The sequence below is a fragment of the Lucilia cuprina genome, chromosome X (genome assembly GCF_022045245.1).
Source record: "Lucilia cuprina isolate Lc7/37 chromosome X, ASM2204524v1, whole genome shotgun sequence".
In the NCBI taxonomy this organism is placed as follows: Eukaryota; Metazoa; Arthropoda; class Insecta; order Diptera; family Calliphoridae; genus Lucilia; species Lucilia cuprina.
In genome coordinates this window covers 6,378,063-6,396,622 of record NC_060949.1, presented here as the reverse complement: position 1 = coordinate 6,396,622, position 18,560 = coordinate 6,378,063, and the positions used below count along the sequence as shown (strand labels likewise).

Below are 18,560 nucleotides of genomic sequence, written 5' to 3'. Positions count from 1 at the left end.
AAGTGCGTAAAATTAGTAAAATTTCCTGTTTTGCCATAGCAATAGGGAAACTGGCAATTTATCTAATTTTACACTATTTTACGTAGTAAAAGCGACTTTATAATACATTTTCTTTATGTCTTTTACTTTATGAATAATTTAAAATTGTTTATACTCACTAATCTCCCACTTATGTTTATTATATATTAAATTTATTTTTTATATATTAAATTTCAAATAAAATCATGACAAAATTTCATAATGTGTTACTATTCACACAACTGAGCAATAAAAACTTAATATATTTACTGAAATATACAAACACTTTTTCTTTTAAATTTTGAGAGCAAAAATAATTCTGCCTTAAATTATCTTGTTAGTGTATTAAAAAATGTTCTTTTTATACATTTTTATTCTATCTAATTATTATCATTTACGTTTCTTTTTGGTATATTAGATCGAACTTAAATTTTACAAAAATGGGATAAAAATTAGAAAATAATGTATTTTCTTTTTGTAAATATTTTTATTTAGCACTGAGAAACATGAAGTTGAGCCTGAAACTCAAATTTGCTGGCAGGGATTTTGTGTTTTGTTGGGCAGCAAAATAAATTGTGTATGTAGAGCCCGGATTAAGAGTACTTTTTAGTTCTTCAAAAGATACTTTTTGAATTTTCTATAATATTGAATTTAGAAACATGGAATTAAGAATGTAGAGCCCGGGCTAAGTAAGAAGAATACTTTAACATATTCAACTTAGGAACATGAAATTAATAATGTAGAGCCCGGATTAAATTTTTTGTTCTTCAAAATGCACTTTTCTATAATATAGAACATAGAAACATGAAATTAAGTATGTCCTGATTCAGTAAGAACCCATAACAGAAAACTTTTTTGTACCTTTTTCTTCTTCAAAAGGTACTTAATAAATATTATAATACTGAACATAGAAACATGAAATTAAGTATGTCCGGATTCAGTAAGAACCCACAACAGAAAACTTTTTTGTACCTTTTTCTTCTTCAAAAGGTACTTAATAAATTTTATATAATACTGAACATAGAAACATGAAATTAGGTACATATGTAGGGCCCGGAGTAAGTGATAACCAGGGCAAGGATTTCTATTAAAATGCATGTTTGTAGTCAGTAACTCAAAATACATTTTTACTAGTCTTCGTTTCGAAGTAAAGAATTTGCTACAAAGTGGCATCGATTTGTTGTTACATATTTTTGCATATTTATTTATTTACGAAATACCAACCGAGCCCATAGTTGGTAGACTAGCATATATGTTAAAATAGGCAACTTAAATCAATATTACAGATAATTTCATTAATACATAAGAGGCTGACTACAAAAATGAATTGCTTATATGTACATATGTGTGTGTAAATAACTTCACATATGATAATATCTATTAGCGCTGTATAATTTAAAAAATTCATTGCAATCTTTAAGAAAAAAGTAATAAATACATTAAATCACATTAGTGGATGCATATTCAAAAAGCTGCGTTTTAAATGTTGTAAATCGTAACTCAAAACATCTAAGAACTCGAGGAAGAGGGTTCCAATGTTTAGCAACTCGCACATGAAAAGATCTTTCGTAAGTGGTTCGATTTATTATAGAAATTAAAATTTAAGAATCTCTGCCAGAATGCAAAAATTCAAAAGTATTTCTAACATATTCAGGGCAATTAGCTATTATTACCTTATAAAAGAACAATAACAAACGGATTTGAACAAAATTCATAAAAGAGCAACCCAAGAAATCTCTAACATAGTCAGACACATGATCATGCATTTTAAATTGATAGACATAACGTATTATTCTGTCAATAAGTAGTAAACACTTATTAAACTCCTGAGCATTACATCCAGAATAAACTTCAATACAATAGGTTAGACATTAGCAAAGAATGTGCAATAGTTTTTCGAATAGTAAATGGTAAATACAAATTTAAGGAATATAATTTCCTTAGAGTAAAATTTATTTTAGAGCTCAGAAAATTAATTTGTTATAAATGCATAAATTGCATTTTCTGCTTTAAATTACATATGTTTATCCAGCTGAATACCAAGATATTTGATACATTCATCGAACTCAATAGGTTCATCATCAACTGTAATAGATAAATGCACTTCGGAACCATGCGGTTTAAAAAGCATAGCTTTAGTCCCTCCAGAGTTTATCTTCAGATTATATAATATATTTTGTTATAAATGCATAAATTGCATTTTCTGCTTTAAATTACATATATTTTGCATATTTCCAACATTTGTTTAGCATATTTTACATACTTTTTAATTTTTCTAAAACAAATTGTTTTGTTTTCTCTGTATTTCATATTTTTGCAACAACTTTCATATTTACATATCAACAAATACAATTTTACATAGTTTTATTTAATTTTTAATACCACAATTGAGGTAGTGCTGCTAATTGTAACGTCCAAAATATTGGTCCTTAAAGTATCGGTTCAGTATCAATTTCCGAGTCTGTCCATATAAAAAGATAACTTTATGGAATTTTGTTCTTACATTTCTCTTACGTCCATATTTCATTTAAGAACATTACCAAACGATCAAATTCGAAAGAAATATAATTTATACAAAAATACATTCATTCGCGAAATTTTATTAGAATTGCTATCAAGCTTTCAGAAATTAAAAATATACTATTTAAGTTTGTTTTGTAGTCTTTATATTTGTCATTCTCGAGCAGTCCTTAAGAACCTGTATATTTGTTGTCAAAAACTTAAAATCTGAATATCTATTAATATGTACCTTTACAATGAAATATTTTTTGGTGCATATTTTTCACATTTTAAGTGCATGAAAATCCTTGCCGTGGTGATGACCTATAGAAGGAGTTTTTTTCAAAAGGTACTTTTCGAATTTTCTCTAATATTGAACCAAGAAATTTGAATTTAAGTATGTAGATCCCGGATTGAGTGAAAACCCATAAAAAGGGACATAGTTTTTTATATTATTAAACCTTGAAACATATAAGTACATTCTGGAACTGTTTCGTTTTAGAACTGCTTTTTTAATTGTCGTAATAAATAAAACGTGTAGTGACTGTTTTTGTAATACATCATGGTAAAAGGTATTACTTGTTTTTATGTAAAACGTAAAAGCGGATATGACCGATATATCTACGTGCATAGTTATTTTCACAGATGAAAAAATCTTTATGTACAAGAAATTGTGAACTATTTGTATCAACTCTGTGTACAAAATTTTTTTATAATCAGTTCCTAATCCCTCTCTAACTTACGTTTGTATTCATAAAAACTTATTGAAAATTTTTGGGCAAAATTGACGATAATAGTATTCACAATTGTCAAATAGCTTAAAATACCTACAATTAACAAATATAAGAATTTTATTGTAGGCTCGACCATTCTTTAAACATTTGTTCAATTCACTATCAAGTTGCCCGTCCCCCCTCTAGAATTGTTCTTTGGGTTGTAAAACTATGTAATGCAAAAATTATGCCGAGCGGATAACGTTAACAGGTGCTGCAAAGGCTCTGAAGTTTCTAAGTGCATTTACAAGAGAAAAATATTGATCTTTTTCAGATTTTGCTTAAATTTTGCAATTTAGTAATAAATTATGCACTTTTTTAGAAGAATCATAATATGCACAGAATAGGATATAGAACACAAAAATTGCTTGAAAATTTTGAAAGTTATTGGAAATTCCCCAGGCCAGCAACATGTCTCACAGCACATGAATTCCAAATGTGACAAAAAATTTACTTTTTTTATTTATTCTAAAAAAAACATTTTGTTACATAAAATATATTTAAAATTAATCGAATATTAGTTTTTGTCCTTTGGGCCAAATAATTTAATTTTTTCAACGGCCGTTTCAGTTTTTTTTTTTTAATTTATGCAAATAGAACGTATTTTTTTTAATTTTTGAACATTGGTGTTAAATTGTTCATAATTGAGCTTTTTATATTAAACGGACTATATACAATAAATTCCAGTCATTTTTGGTAAATATGGACGACAAATAAATATTATTTCGACGTAGTACACTGGGAATCCCAAATATTTCAAAATGTGACCTTTAAAGTTCGCAGTTTATGGGTTTAGAATGACCGATTTTAATTAAACTTAATATATAACAATTTTATATTATCTGGACTATAACACTCGAAAATTCTTTATTTAAAATTTACTAGTTAATATAATACCGTAATTAATGGATCATAACCTGCCTTTTGGTGCACTCATCAACTTAAAATCACTTTATGGGTCGTTTCAATCTCGTCCGTCCTTCCGTTAATATTTTATGAAAATTTTTATGAAACCTTTTATTTAAAGTACTTGCGGTACTTATATGAAAAACATTTTGTGGAACTAGAGACTAGTATTTGGTAGATTGATTCCACCAAATAAAATTTCAAACTGAAAGTTTTATATTTTGCATAGACAGATGCTGTGCAAATAAGTTAAAATTCTAAGATAAATGATTTAATAAGAATTAAATAAGTATTTCTTATCATTTATACAAGAAAAGTAATGACACGGTGTGCTATCAAGTCATATAATACTAAAGTTTTATGACAGTAAAAAAATTGTTCTTGTGCTTCAAAGAAAAAAAGTCTTAAAGTAATAATACCTACCATGACATGTTTATAGTTTTGTCATAACTAAACAGTGTAAATCAAAGTCGAAAGCTAAAAACTTTTCATCGAGCCGGTGATAGTATTTAGAAATTCTCCCAATTGAACATATGTAATACATATGTATGTACGTAAACATGACAAAAATTTGTGTAAAATTCTATAACTTCTAAATTAATTAGATGTTATTAGTATATTTGTAACAGTTATTAATTTTTATAAAATCAAATTAAAAATTAATAAATTAATAATATTTGCAATAATATCAAAAATTGCAGTAAAAACAAGTAATAGCTTTATATTCGACTACGCCAAATCTTATTACCCATCATTAAACCGTATGCAGTAATGGAATGCTCTCCTATAAACATTACGTTTATAATATTATGAGATTTTGGCTTGCAATAATCAAATTTCTTAGATATACTCGCATTTTTAAGCTAGTAATGTGCCTTAAAATCAATCTCTAAAAGAGGTCTTATATGACCGATTCTTTTAAAATTCGGTAGAGAATTTCATGTTTCTATGTTCAATATCATAGAAAATTCAAACAGTACTTTTAGAAGCTTGAAGAAGTACCAAAAAATCACCTTTAATCGGTTTTCACTTACTCAGGGCCCTACATGATTATTTTTATTTTTCTAAGTTCAATATCATAGAAAATTCAAAAATATTTTTAAAGAACGAACAATTACCAAAAAAGTCCCAATTTATATGTTATCACTTTATGTCTCTGGTTCCAATATTATAGACAATTCAAATTCATGTTTCTTTGGTTTAATTTCGCAGCAAACTCAAAAAAGTACCAGTGCAGAACGAAAAAGTACCTAAAAGTCTCTTTATTATTATCTTCATGTTTTGATTTCAATATCATAGAAAACTCAAGAAGTAGCAGCTGGAAAACGAAAAAGTAAAAAATATCACTTGCTGAAACTGAATCTAATTTTTTATCAAAATTGACTCATTGTGTTTAAATATGGTCAAATTTCCCGTTTTTACCCACTTTCGGTACTTTTTTTCTCTCAATTAAAGAAATATCAAGTAGAAAAGTATAGTCGGGCATGACCAAAAATATGATACCCAACACCATTGAGTATATACTCAATAGTGTTGTTTGCCATAATTGCGAAATATTTTAACAATTTGTTGGAAAAAGAGACTTCCTTAAAGAGGGGTTACATGGGAGCAATAGTAACTAAGGACCTAGCTTTATAAATTTTGGTACATGATTTTACGTTTCCATCGTGATACTACTGTTTAAAAGTGAATAATTGACCTTCAAGTTATGTTCTGAAGGGGACTTTATATGGGGGCTATGTTCAAATAAAGGTCGAAAATTACAAAAATCGGTAGTATTATTAAGACGTATATAAAACTAAGTTTTGCTCGATCATCGATTACACGCATTTTCAATAGGTTTCGTCGTTGGACCGAAAAACACGTATGGTGCATATTTCATTAAAATATCTTGAAAATTACGACCCGTGCTTAATCGACCCAGAAAGTGATTTTGAGTCAATCGGTATACTTTAAGGTGGTTGTAGGACTAATATTTTTGAGCTTTACAAACATCAGCACAAACGTATAATCCTCTCCCAACTATGGTGTTGTAGGGTATAAATATTGTGGTTCAAAATGTTGCAAACTTTTTTAACTTTTCCGCACTTACCAAAAACGGCGATACCGCCCCATCCATGGGGTAAATGCGCCAAGGGGATGGGGCAGATTTGTCATTAGTAAAATAAAAGAAAAAATTACAAAAATAAAAACTTATTTTGCTGTTTTATACCTTAATTGATTAAACAAAGTATAATAAATCAGATATTTATTGTTTATTTCACAAAAATTAACAAAAAAAATTATTACTGATTTTTTCTATATTTTAACCAAATTTTGTTCTACATCACAAGCATTACATATATTTGGCGCATGTGCCCCACAGGCAGTTCTGGGGTTTAGTTTCAATTTTTTTCGGGCTTCAAATTAAATTATCGAAAATTTTATTATTGACATTCTAATACTGACCAAGATATTTTTCTATCACAAAAACTAAAAAAGTTAGCACAAAAAGTTCACACAGTGAAATATTTTCACAGCCCTTTGAAAAACAATTAATCTTGTCTCCCTCCCATCATATGTAAAGTTAATGTTTCAAATTTTCAGGGATGATAGATAATCGATAAATGAAAACAAAATTTAATAATGCGATAAAATCGATTACTCGGTTTTCAAGTTATTCGCATTGACAGATGTGCCCCTATGGCGAATGATCTCCTTCTACCCTACTTTTGTACACTCGCCCGCTTATTTTTTAAGTGATTGTCTTAAAGATTTATTATAATTTCTCTTGATATATTTCATTTAAATTCTAAAATAATACATAATAAATACATGATCTATTTATTGCTTATACCTGCTTAAATTTAATATATACTTTTATTCTTAAAAAATAATTCATATTCTTATGTTGGGATATACAATATTTTTTGTTTTACCCTCTAGTATAAATTAGAAACCCACTTAAAGATTTTAAAAACTCTATCCACAAAAATTTTCCAAATTAATAATATGTTACATATGAGTGATAACAAGCAAATTATTGCAAGTTTGCCAATTTCTATCTATCTATGAAAAATTTGAATTATCTGACAGTTTTCAAGATATACGAAATTTTCTATTTAATTCATATATGTGGTATCAAGCCCCCATTGAAAGTCTGCCCGTTAGCTTCTAAATGTTCGCATGAATGTCAAAGTTATTTATATAAAATTTGAAGACTCTAGCTCTAGTAGTTTCTTAGATATACGATTTTTTCTACGTAATTCATGTGAGTGGTTCAAGCTCCCCAGATGAAAGTCCGCCCTTTTTTCTCCAAAAAGTCCAGATGAATATTGAAGTAATTTACATATATAAATTTGACGAATCTAGTTCTGTATTATTCTAGACAAACAATATTTTGTATTTTATTCATATGGGAGATGTGAAGTCCTTATTAAAAGTTCTCTCGTTATACTCTAACCCCTTATTCACAAACAGAATTTCCTTACAAAAACTAATTTATAAACCATTTATAAAATAAATGATAAATTCAGATGAATGTCAAAATTCTTTAAGTGAAATTTTAAGATTTTAGCTCTAATAGATTCTCAGACATACGAACTTTTCTATTTTATTTATATAGGGGCTCCAAGCTCTCATGGGTAATTTATCAATTTATTACCCAAAATGTTTACATGGATGTTAATGTCTTTAAACGAATTTTTGTATTTAATTTATATGGGAAGTACTTCGCCCCCTAACGCTAGCCCTCCCACATTTTATACTTAATAATCATGTTAACACTTAAGTGGACTGACAAAATTTGAGGACTCTAACTGTTAAATTATCTTAAAATAAACGAATTTTTGTATTTAATTTATATGGGAGGTGCCGCTCCCCTCATGGGTAGTCCGTCGACTTTTTATTCCATATAATTATATTGACACTAAAGTGCTTTCGACAAATTTTGAGGACTCTAACTATTATATTATCTCAAGATAAACGAATTTTTGAATTTAATTAATATGGCAGGTGCCGCTCCCCTCATGGATAGTCCGTCAATTTATTGCCCAAATTGTTTACATGGATGTTAAAGTTATCCGTTAAGAAATTTATGATTCTATCTGTAATTGTTTCCAAGATAAACGAATTTTTGTATTTAACTTATATGGGAGGTGCTACGCCCCCTTACGCTAGTCCGTGCACTTTTTATGTCATATAATCATATTGATACTAAAGTGCCTCCGACAAATTTGAGGACTCTATTTGTTATATTATCTCAAATATACGAATTTTATATTTTCTTAATGTGGGCGTGGCTCCTCGCCCATTTGAAAATTCAATGTAAAAAGTAGTCTATTACCTCTTCCAGACATACAGGAATACGATGTGAAAATCGGTTCAGCCGTTTAGTGGTTTATGTATATGTAGTATATGTATTTAAGCAATAAAATAAAAATTAATACATATGCTTAATAAAATTAATTTGAACATTTCATTAATTAAATCAATTAATAAAAAAAGTTAAAATACATATATACATACGTTCATTTCTATAAAAAACTACAATTTAATGCAGGAAAATATGGTTTTATGACAAAATATTATCATTTTATGTATTATCTTCGATTTTCTTTCTATTTTTGATCTATTTATGGTATTCTTGAAGCGATGCAATGATATACGCAGATTCTTTATAAATTTATTATGGATGAGCCAATTTAGTTGATTCCGTAATAAAATTATTGTTATTATTCAACTTATTACCGTAAATTGCCTTTATTACGTTGCTATATCTTTTGATATATCTCCTTAACACCTTCATAATTGTAATAGCTTATTATAGATTTATTTTAAATTCGATCAATATTTTATAAGATTTCTGCAATTACTCGGGTCAAAATATATCTATATATATTATTATCAGGGCAAGGATTTTTATGCAAATGCCTGTTTTCGGTTAGTAACTCGATATAACTTTTAACTAGTTTTCTTTCCGAATCAAAATATTTGCTACAAAATGGCATCGATTCTAAGAAATATAAGTTACACAAAACTTCATTAATTCACGAAGTTTTATTAGAATTGCTATCAAGCTTTCCATATTTTAGAGTACTTTTTTGGATATGTTTTTGCCATAAGTTTGTATTTATACATTTTTAAACAGAAGTAAATATTTGCGGTCCCACAATGTTAACCTCTTATAATTTGAAGAAATTTGCTACAAATTTTTTTTTTGTCGAGAAAATGTTTGCATGGTATCTCATATCAAATATACAAATTATACCCCGATATTATACTCTTTAAAAATGTTATTTTTAAAGCAGTCATGATACAAATGATTGTAATTTAATAAGTAGTGTATTTATGAAATAAATCTACATTTGTCACTATAGCATAGGCCGACACATTTTTGACCCAGAGATCAATGTATGCTTTTCTAAAGCCTTTATTTTAAAGCTAATAGAATATAATTTCAAATGGCATACAACATTTTACATACATATAAAGTTATCTTGGCGCTGTTATAACGTCTCAAAAATTGCAAAAACGGTGTTATCTCAAAATTCAGAATACAATATCTGAAATCCCAGATATGATGGAGAAAATCCTAAGAAATGTCTAAATTGGTCTCAGGGCTTTGACTTTTTAAAATTTTGTCGGTATTAGCCTAGATTTTTTGCCATTACATCCCTTATATAAGTGTTATTAAATTAAAATAAGACGTAGGTGTTCATTTGTTAAAAACTCAATTGTCATAGCAAATTTAATACATGACTCTATGATAGTTGACCAATTTGGTAAATATTGCATATTGGATTTCCATAAACAAGTGTCATAGACAGTCGGCCTTAGGCCGGGCGCAAGGGTTTTAAACTCTGGGGTATTTCCTTTTAAAAGTTAATTTTTACAAAATTGGGTTTTATTTCATTTTACTCCACAGAAAAAAATTAAATTCCAAATCAAGCCAAGTATTTTTTACAAAAATAGGACCTATCACGAAATTCGTAAAATCAAATTCGTAAATTCTTTATATTTCGAAAAACATTAATAAATATTTGCAACATTTCCAGACAAATATTTTACTAAAACAATAACGCATGTTATTTGTACTGAAATTCAAACAAATTTTTTATCTGAAACAGATAAATAATTTATTGTATTTGGCAATAATAATACACAAAATTTCTTATTGAATCTATAATATTTTTGTTAAAAACATATATGGAATTTTGACAAAAAATTTACTAATTCTATAAAATTAAAAATTTTAAAAAAGTACTTATAACAATGTTGTTTCTCATTCTAGAAACTAATATTTTGTACCATGATAAAAATAAAGAAGGTAGTGTCAATCAAAAATTTTTTTATCAAATAAGGATTTTTGAAGTTTAGTTTTTTGTGAGCATTATATAAAGCGTTGCCACATTCTTAAAAATGATTTTGATTTTCGAGAAATTTTTTACAAAAAATATGTAATTTAAAATTTAAATAATAATGTACTATTACGTTATTTTGGACTAGCAGTTTAGAAATTTCAGATTTATTTCCAAAAAAAATTCGATTGTGATCGGAGATATGTATATACATACCTTAAAACTCAATGTTTGCAGATCAATTAGTATTTTAAAGTTACCTTGTGGTCATTGGCACAGCATTTTTATCCAATCTTACACGTTTTGCATTATCTGAAATATTACTTTTAATGCAATGGTCGGAGCATAAGATTGGCTCTTTTGGCAAATCTTCTTCGGAAATTTTACATATATCTAGCCATTGTTGTCGTTTGTTGGGTAATGTAGGGACTTTAAAAATATATTTGCTTAAAAAATAGTTGGTATTTTAGCAGTTGGGGACTCATTTTTAATATTTGAAAATTAAGATCATCCCTTTAATTCCAATTTAAAAGTAAACGTTTTTATATTTTTCAACAAATAAATGAAAATTATGTATTACATTTTTTCTTAAACTTCAAATATATGGGAAAATTTTAAATTAATATGGTATTACTATTTTTTTGAAAACGTCAAAATCCTTAAGCATGTCAGATATAGAATTTTAAAAAATATAGAGAGAATGACACTACCTTCTTTATTTTTACCATGTTTTGTACTGTGAAAATTGAAACATTTGTACATTAAATGTTATAAACCAAATAAGAATTATATCAATTTATTTAAGAACATTCAAGACTAAAATTTTGTACTATGAAAACTGAAACACTTATACATTACATGTTATAAACAAAGTTGTGGTATTCCATATGCTGTCAAAAATATAAACTCAACCAAAAACATTTATTGGATCAGTAATAATATTTACTGAAAATTAAATATATTTCAATAAAGTATTTGTTAAAAAATATTTTCCTTTTGTGTGAAAATCAAACAAATTCGTTATAAACCCAAATAAAAATATTTATAAAAATAGAAATTATATTTAAGCAAACAATTGTTAGGAAAAAAATTATGCATATTTTTTTGTGTACACAGATATAATTCTTATTTGGTTTATAACATTTAATGTATAAGTGTTTAAGTTTTTACAGCACAAATGTGAAATAAAATTGTTGTAAGTCCAGGGTCGGCAGACATATACTACTACGTTTTGCACATGTATACGTGAAAGAGCGAAAAAACAAAAAATCATTGTACTCTCATCTCCACAAAAATGCATGTATGGAAAAATTAAATTCGGAAATAATATTGGTGTAACACAAAACTAATATTTTTAGTTTAAAAGCAGCAAATATTTTTTGCCTTTGCACATATTTATTTAAAATACTAAAATATATGTACATAAAAACTCAAATTTGAGCATTTTAACTATATTTTTAATTAAATATGTATATTAGAGTGCTCCAAAAAAACGAAGTTGAAAATTTTCCCGGCGCCATTCTAGAATTGTTCTTTGGGTTGTAAAACTATGACATGCAAAAAATTAGGCTTTCGAATAACGTTAACAGGTGCCGCAACAGCTCGGAAATTTTTAAGTGCATTTACAAGAGAAAATATTGTTTTTTTTTAGTTTTTGCTAAAATTTGGCCATTTAGTAATAAATTTTCAACATTATTGCATTTGAACTCTGCGGATTTCGGGACAACCACATTTTTTGTAAAATTTTGGAAAATACGTATTAATTCTTTACTGCTGCACATTTTAAACAAAGGATTTTCAGAGTATTTAATACCAGATAATATAAAATATATATTCCAAATTTTATTCAAATCGGACATTCTTAACCCATAAAATTTGGAGTTCAAAGGTCAAATTTAGCAAAATTTGTTCAAAAAAATCGTTAAAACACTATCCATTTGAATAAAGCTCTATATAATTAGAGGTATAACAGAAATAATACAAGAAATTATATATTAGGTATAAATGCTTATGAATTAAGCCTTTTTGGTCACATACACTTTGTTTTTTTTCGACATATTGAATTGAAAATCCACCATAAAAAAGGATTACATAAATTATCAGTTTCAAAAACAAACATGTTTTTTTTTTAATGTAAACCTCAAGTTAACTCCATAATCAAAAGGGTTTAACTATAATTTTTATGCGTAATAACCAGGGAAATCGAAAACATGCTCTAAAAAAGTGTTTTAAGCGCTTTAAATATGCCGTAAAAAACTCAAAATATGCTGTTAAAATTTAAAATATATGCTCCAAAAATAAAACTTTTTATTACTTTTTAACATTAAAAGCTCAAAAAGACTGAAATTGTAATGAAATAATAAATGTTTAATGTCATATTCTATATCCTACAACATTTTTTATAAATGTTTCATCTCATAGTTTGAAGAACTAGTATAATAGAATTCCGTTTTACGTTCAGATAACCAATAAATAACATGAAACCATTTGGTCCCCAAAAAACATATGTTTTATGTCCGATTTAAAATATAATACTTTATTGAATAAAAAACTATAACATAACCAATTTTTTTCAAAATTGTAAAATAGGCTAAAAAAATAAAAAAAATTAAAAAATAGAATTTTATTTTTTTTAAATAAAGTTTTGAAAAGAAAATTAAAAATGTATAAAAACGAAAAAAACGAAAACATCAAATAATGCACTAAAAGAGTAAAATATGCTCTAAAAACACGAAAATACGCCTTAAATATGCTAAAAAGTCAAATCATGCAAAATTGTGCTCTTATGGGTAAAATATGTAAAAATATGCTGTAACAAATCGATGCCAAAATTCTCAAATTGGTTTGAAACGTGTAAATATCTTATCCATGAGTCCATACGACGCACCACAAAAACATGCATTTGCATATTTTGGTTTCCCTGGTAATAACGAATGTTTTTATATATCTTTTATTCATTCCTCTAATTGTATAGAGCATTTTTCAAATATATAGGGCTTTTCAGAATTTGTTATTATTTTAATAAAAAAATCCTGTATTATTTCAATAGAAATTTTACGCATTTGAGTGCTTGATTAACAAAAATCTATTTTTTGGAGTAAAATTAAAAATTTATTTTTCCAAAATTTTATATATGGTCAATTAGTTTTGTAGATAAAAATAAATTTATTATTTTTTTGTTAATATTAAGTAATTAAGTCAAATTAATTACTTCTGTAATATTAAATTTTTTTTACTTCCAAAAAATTATATAAAAATTATTATTAGTGAATTTAAAATTATTAAAAAGGCAAGCTTGTGTTAAAGTCATTACTTCTGCAGCTCTTTTTCAGTGCATCTGTGTACATCTATATAGTTTTTTTGCATTTGCAAAAATTAAAAATGATAAGGGATTCTGTATGCACTTACTAAACGATTTCTATTATTATGTTAATATTCCTTCGTGGTAGGAATACCAAAACATAATAAAAAAAGGATTATCACATATAAAACAGAAATATAATTTTAAAAGATTTCTATTTGTATTAAATCATAAAATGAATTTGAAATGAAAAAAATTTAATTTGGAAAAATCAAAATGAATAATAATGATTTTCAAATTAAAAAAATTTAATTGATATTCCAAAAAAAATTATGTTATTTATGTAAATATAAAAACTAGAGTATTCAATTATTCCGGTTTTTGTCTTATTCGGTTTATTCGACAAATAATTATTTGGGGTTTTAAGTTAGCCGGTTAATGTATGAGTTTATTATTAATGAAAAAAATATTATTTCAGGCTCGAGTTCAACTTCTACCTGGGGCAGGAAAATTTTTCAAATAGTCAATGATATTTTTTAGAACACAGAAAAGGTTATTTTCAAACACAAACAGAATGGAATGTAATTTCGGGCCAGCTACGGCTCCTCATCTGCATTCTTTGTGCCATATTTAATGTCACTTGTAAATATCATCTTTTTAACTCACAAGTTTTCTACAATATTTTTCTTCCTTTAACAGACAAAATTATAATTTTCCACTTCTTAAATTGTATTGCAGAAGAACTTATTAGAAATACTTTGGAACAGCCAAGCGCAGAAAGTGAAACTGTTATTGTAGTGGTGAGAAAATACTAAAAAACACTTAGAAAAAATTTTTCCTAATTACGCTTGTTAAGATCAAATTTTATAATAAGTAAAATGGTAAATTTTATCTGTAAAATTTACATATCCAAAGAAAAGAAAATTTTTTATTTCTTTACAAAGATTAGATTTTTTATATAAAATGTTTAAAAAAAGTATTAACAAGTAAGAGTGTTATATTCGGCCATACCGAATCTTATATACCCACCATCAAATCATTCATGTTTATGTAGAATTTTACAGATGTACTAACATTTTTGAGTCAGTAATAAGTCTTAAGATCATTTTCAGAAGGGGACCTTGGTAAGGTCAATTATGGACCCATCCTCATTAAATTTAAGAAAATTGTTTAGTTCCTATAAAACTTTTTTATGTTGAATTTTATTGCTTTATGTATATGTTATGAACAGATATGAGCATTAAAGTCAAGGGGACCTTATATGGGAGGGTAGCACAAATAATTGGCCTATCCTTATAAAAAAAAGAGATCTAAGTTCTCTTTAAACATGTTTATGTTGAATTTCACCGCTATTGATACAATTCTTAGCGATAAAGTTATTTTCTAAAGGGGGCCTTATAATAGGGCTAGGCGAAAACGTGAACCGATATTTTCACTTTTAATAAAGATCGATCCTTATAAAATTTGATAGGGAGATTTTGGCTCGCACGAAACTTGTTTATGTAGAATTTTGTAATAATGAGCGATGAATTCATTGTCTAAAGGGGACCTTATTTGGGGGGTTAGACAATAATGGACCCATCCTTATAAAATTTAAGAAACTGATTTTAGTTGCTATAAAACTTTTGTATGTCGAATATTATTGTTATATATATGCTTCTTAAGGTAGATATGAGCATTAAAGTCGTTTTCTGAAGGGACCTTATAGGTGGGATAGGGTCAATTATGGACCAATCCTTATAAAATTCTACAAAGAGATTTATGTTCCCGTCAAACACATTTGTGCCGAATTTCACCGCTATTGATGCTTCTCTTAGCCAGTTATGAACGATAAAGTAATTTTCTGAAGGGGACTTTATATAGGTGGTAGGGTCAATTAAGGACCGATTCTTATAAAATTCTACGCAGAGATTTATGTTCTCATAAAACATATCTGTGCCGAATTTCACCGTTATTGATGCTTCTCTTAGCCAGTTATGAGCGATAAAGTTATTTTCTGAAGGGGATTTTATTTGGGGGGTAGGGTCAATTATGGACCGATCCTTATAAAATTCTACGAAGTGATTAACGTTCTCATAAAACATGTTTGTGTCGAATTTCACAGCTATTGATGCTTCTCTTAGCCAGTTATGAGCGATAAAGTTATTTTCTGAAGGGGACTTTATTTGGGGGTAGGGTCAATTATGGACCGATCCTTATAAAATTCTACGAAAAGATTTATGTCCCCATAAAACATGTTTGTGCCGAATTACACCGCTATTGATACTTTTGTTAGTCAGTTATTGGCGATAATGTCGTTTTATAAAGGGAGCCTTATATGGGGGCTAGGCGAAATCGTGGACCGATATTGCCAATATTTTTCAATACCAAACAAACTGCATCAACTATAAGTAACTGTGCAAAATTTCAGCACGCTAGCTACTTCCGTTTGGACTCTATCATGTTTTCAACAGACAGACGGACAGATGGACGGACATGGATAGATCGTCTTAGAATCTAATAAGGACCCAGAATATATATACTTTTATGGGTCTTAGACGAATATTTCAATGTGTTACAAACGGAATGACAAAAACAATATACCCCCATCTTTTTTGATGGTGGGTATAAAAATATCATTTTTATGTATTTTTATACCCTACACCACTTTAGTGGGGAGGGTATATTGGGTTTGTGCTGATATTTGTAACATAGAAAAATATTCGTCCAATATCCACCTTAAAGTATACCAATCGGCTTAGAATCATTTTCTGAGTCGATTAAGCTATGTCCGTCCGTCCGCCTAGCTGGCTGTCCATGTATACCTTGTGCGCAAGGTACAGGCCGCAATTTTGAAGATAATTAGATGAAATTTGGCACACCCGCTTCTTTTGGCCCAAGGACAAAGCCTATTGAAAATGGTTAAAATCGGTCCATTATTTCGACTAGCCCCCATACAACCGTACCCCCCAAATAGGGCCTTTTGGCTTATAATTAATTTAAATGATCTATTATGTTAACAAAAGTCGACAAAACTCAGTTATTTAGAACTTTAAATGACACTTCCGATTTTTGTAATGATCGGGCTTCATTTGATCCTATCCCCCATACAAACTCCCCTTCAGAAAATGACTTAAAGGCCAAAATTCACTTACAAACACTATTAACACTTTTAAATTCTACATAAATATTATTGAAGAAGACTTAACTCCCCCTACCAACATTTTTAAGGATAGGGCCATATTTTGCCCTACTCCCCTTTGAACCCTCTTTTAAAAAAAATCTTTTTTTGCCAAAATAAAAGTAAAAATATTAATTGCCGAAAATCTTCGTAATTAGAACAATATGAACGCCCACGCTGCTTTAGAACCACGATCGGCAACTAATATACACAGTGTGTTTTAGCCGTTACTCGTTTCTTGCTTTTGCAATGAAAATGAACGAAAGTATATTAATGAAGGGATGAATAATACTAATTATTGTTATACTTTTTTAGTATCTACATTACATATTAAGTGGTTTTTAGAATTATTAACTTTTTAAAATGATTTTTTCCTTCAACATAGTTTGTAAATTATAATAATTAACCAAAATGTAATTTTTTTTTAAACTATACTTTTAATATGTATATATTTAATTACAAACATAGTTAAAAAGCTCAAATTTGTATATTTTAATATTTAAAATAAATATGTGCAAAACGGGGCAAAAAATATTTGCTACTTTTAAACTTCAAAATATTAGTTTTGTGTTACATTAATATTGTTTTTAAATCTAACAGTTTCCCATATATATAATTTTTGTACTTAATTCATATGAGAGGTGCCAATGCTCCCTAATGCTAGTCCGCCCATTTTTTCTCCCAAAAGTTGGATGGATGGATGTTAAAGTTCTTCGTACAAAATTTAAAGATTATAGATCATTTCCCAGAAAAACGAATTTATGTATTTAATTCATATGGGAGTACCCGCCCCTTAAATCAAGTCCGCTTATTTATTACACAAATATTGACATGGATGTCAAAGCTGTTAGTGCAAAATTTTTGCTTTAATAGTTTCTGAAATAAACGAATTTTTGTATTAAATGTCATCGTGCAAAATTTTAAGATTCTAACTCCAATAGTTTTCCATATAAACTAATTCTAGTATGTAGTTCCTATCGGGATAAAATTCGACTTGAGTATATTTTGTGTACATAGAAATATCTTAAACGCACATATTTCATTGCCAAATAAAGCTATCTGAATAAAACTTCGACACAAATATGTTTCGTGTACATATTATCAATTATTAATGTTTAAAATTATTCGAATAAAAACTTACATTATTTTTTTTTATTCGATTAGTCGACTAAATTTTAAAAATTATTCGATTATTATAGAAAATATAGATAGTAGGAGTTAGAGAGTTGAAATTTTGAACAAATATTTTTATAACCGACACCGCTTAGTGGGTTTAGAAAAGCGCGGATGGCAATGAAACTCGAAATGTAGAAATTTTTAAAGAACCAAAATGGTTTTGTAGAATACTTTGAGGATCGGTCAAAAATCAATCCTACCTCCCATATAAAATGACCTACCAGAAAATGACTTAAACGTTCATAACTCACTAAAAACTACCAGATTTAGTATTCGTATATTTCTTTGTTCAACTTGGTTTAATAATGGATAAAAAAACATTAAAATTTTATTCGAATATTCGACAAAAATTGTTCGAATTTTTCTTTATTCTAAATTGGAAATTTTTT

The 18,560-nt window shown here is 27.7% G+C and overlaps 1 protein-coding gene across 1 annotated transcript in view; it reads right to left on the bottom strand.

Annotated features, from left to right (window-relative positions):
- The window catches only part of LOC111686561 (putative uncharacterized protein DDB_G0286901), a 65,603-nt gene that overhangs the window by 23,667 nt on the left and 23,376 nt on the right, over positions 1–18,560 (bottom strand). The window lies entirely within an intron of this gene.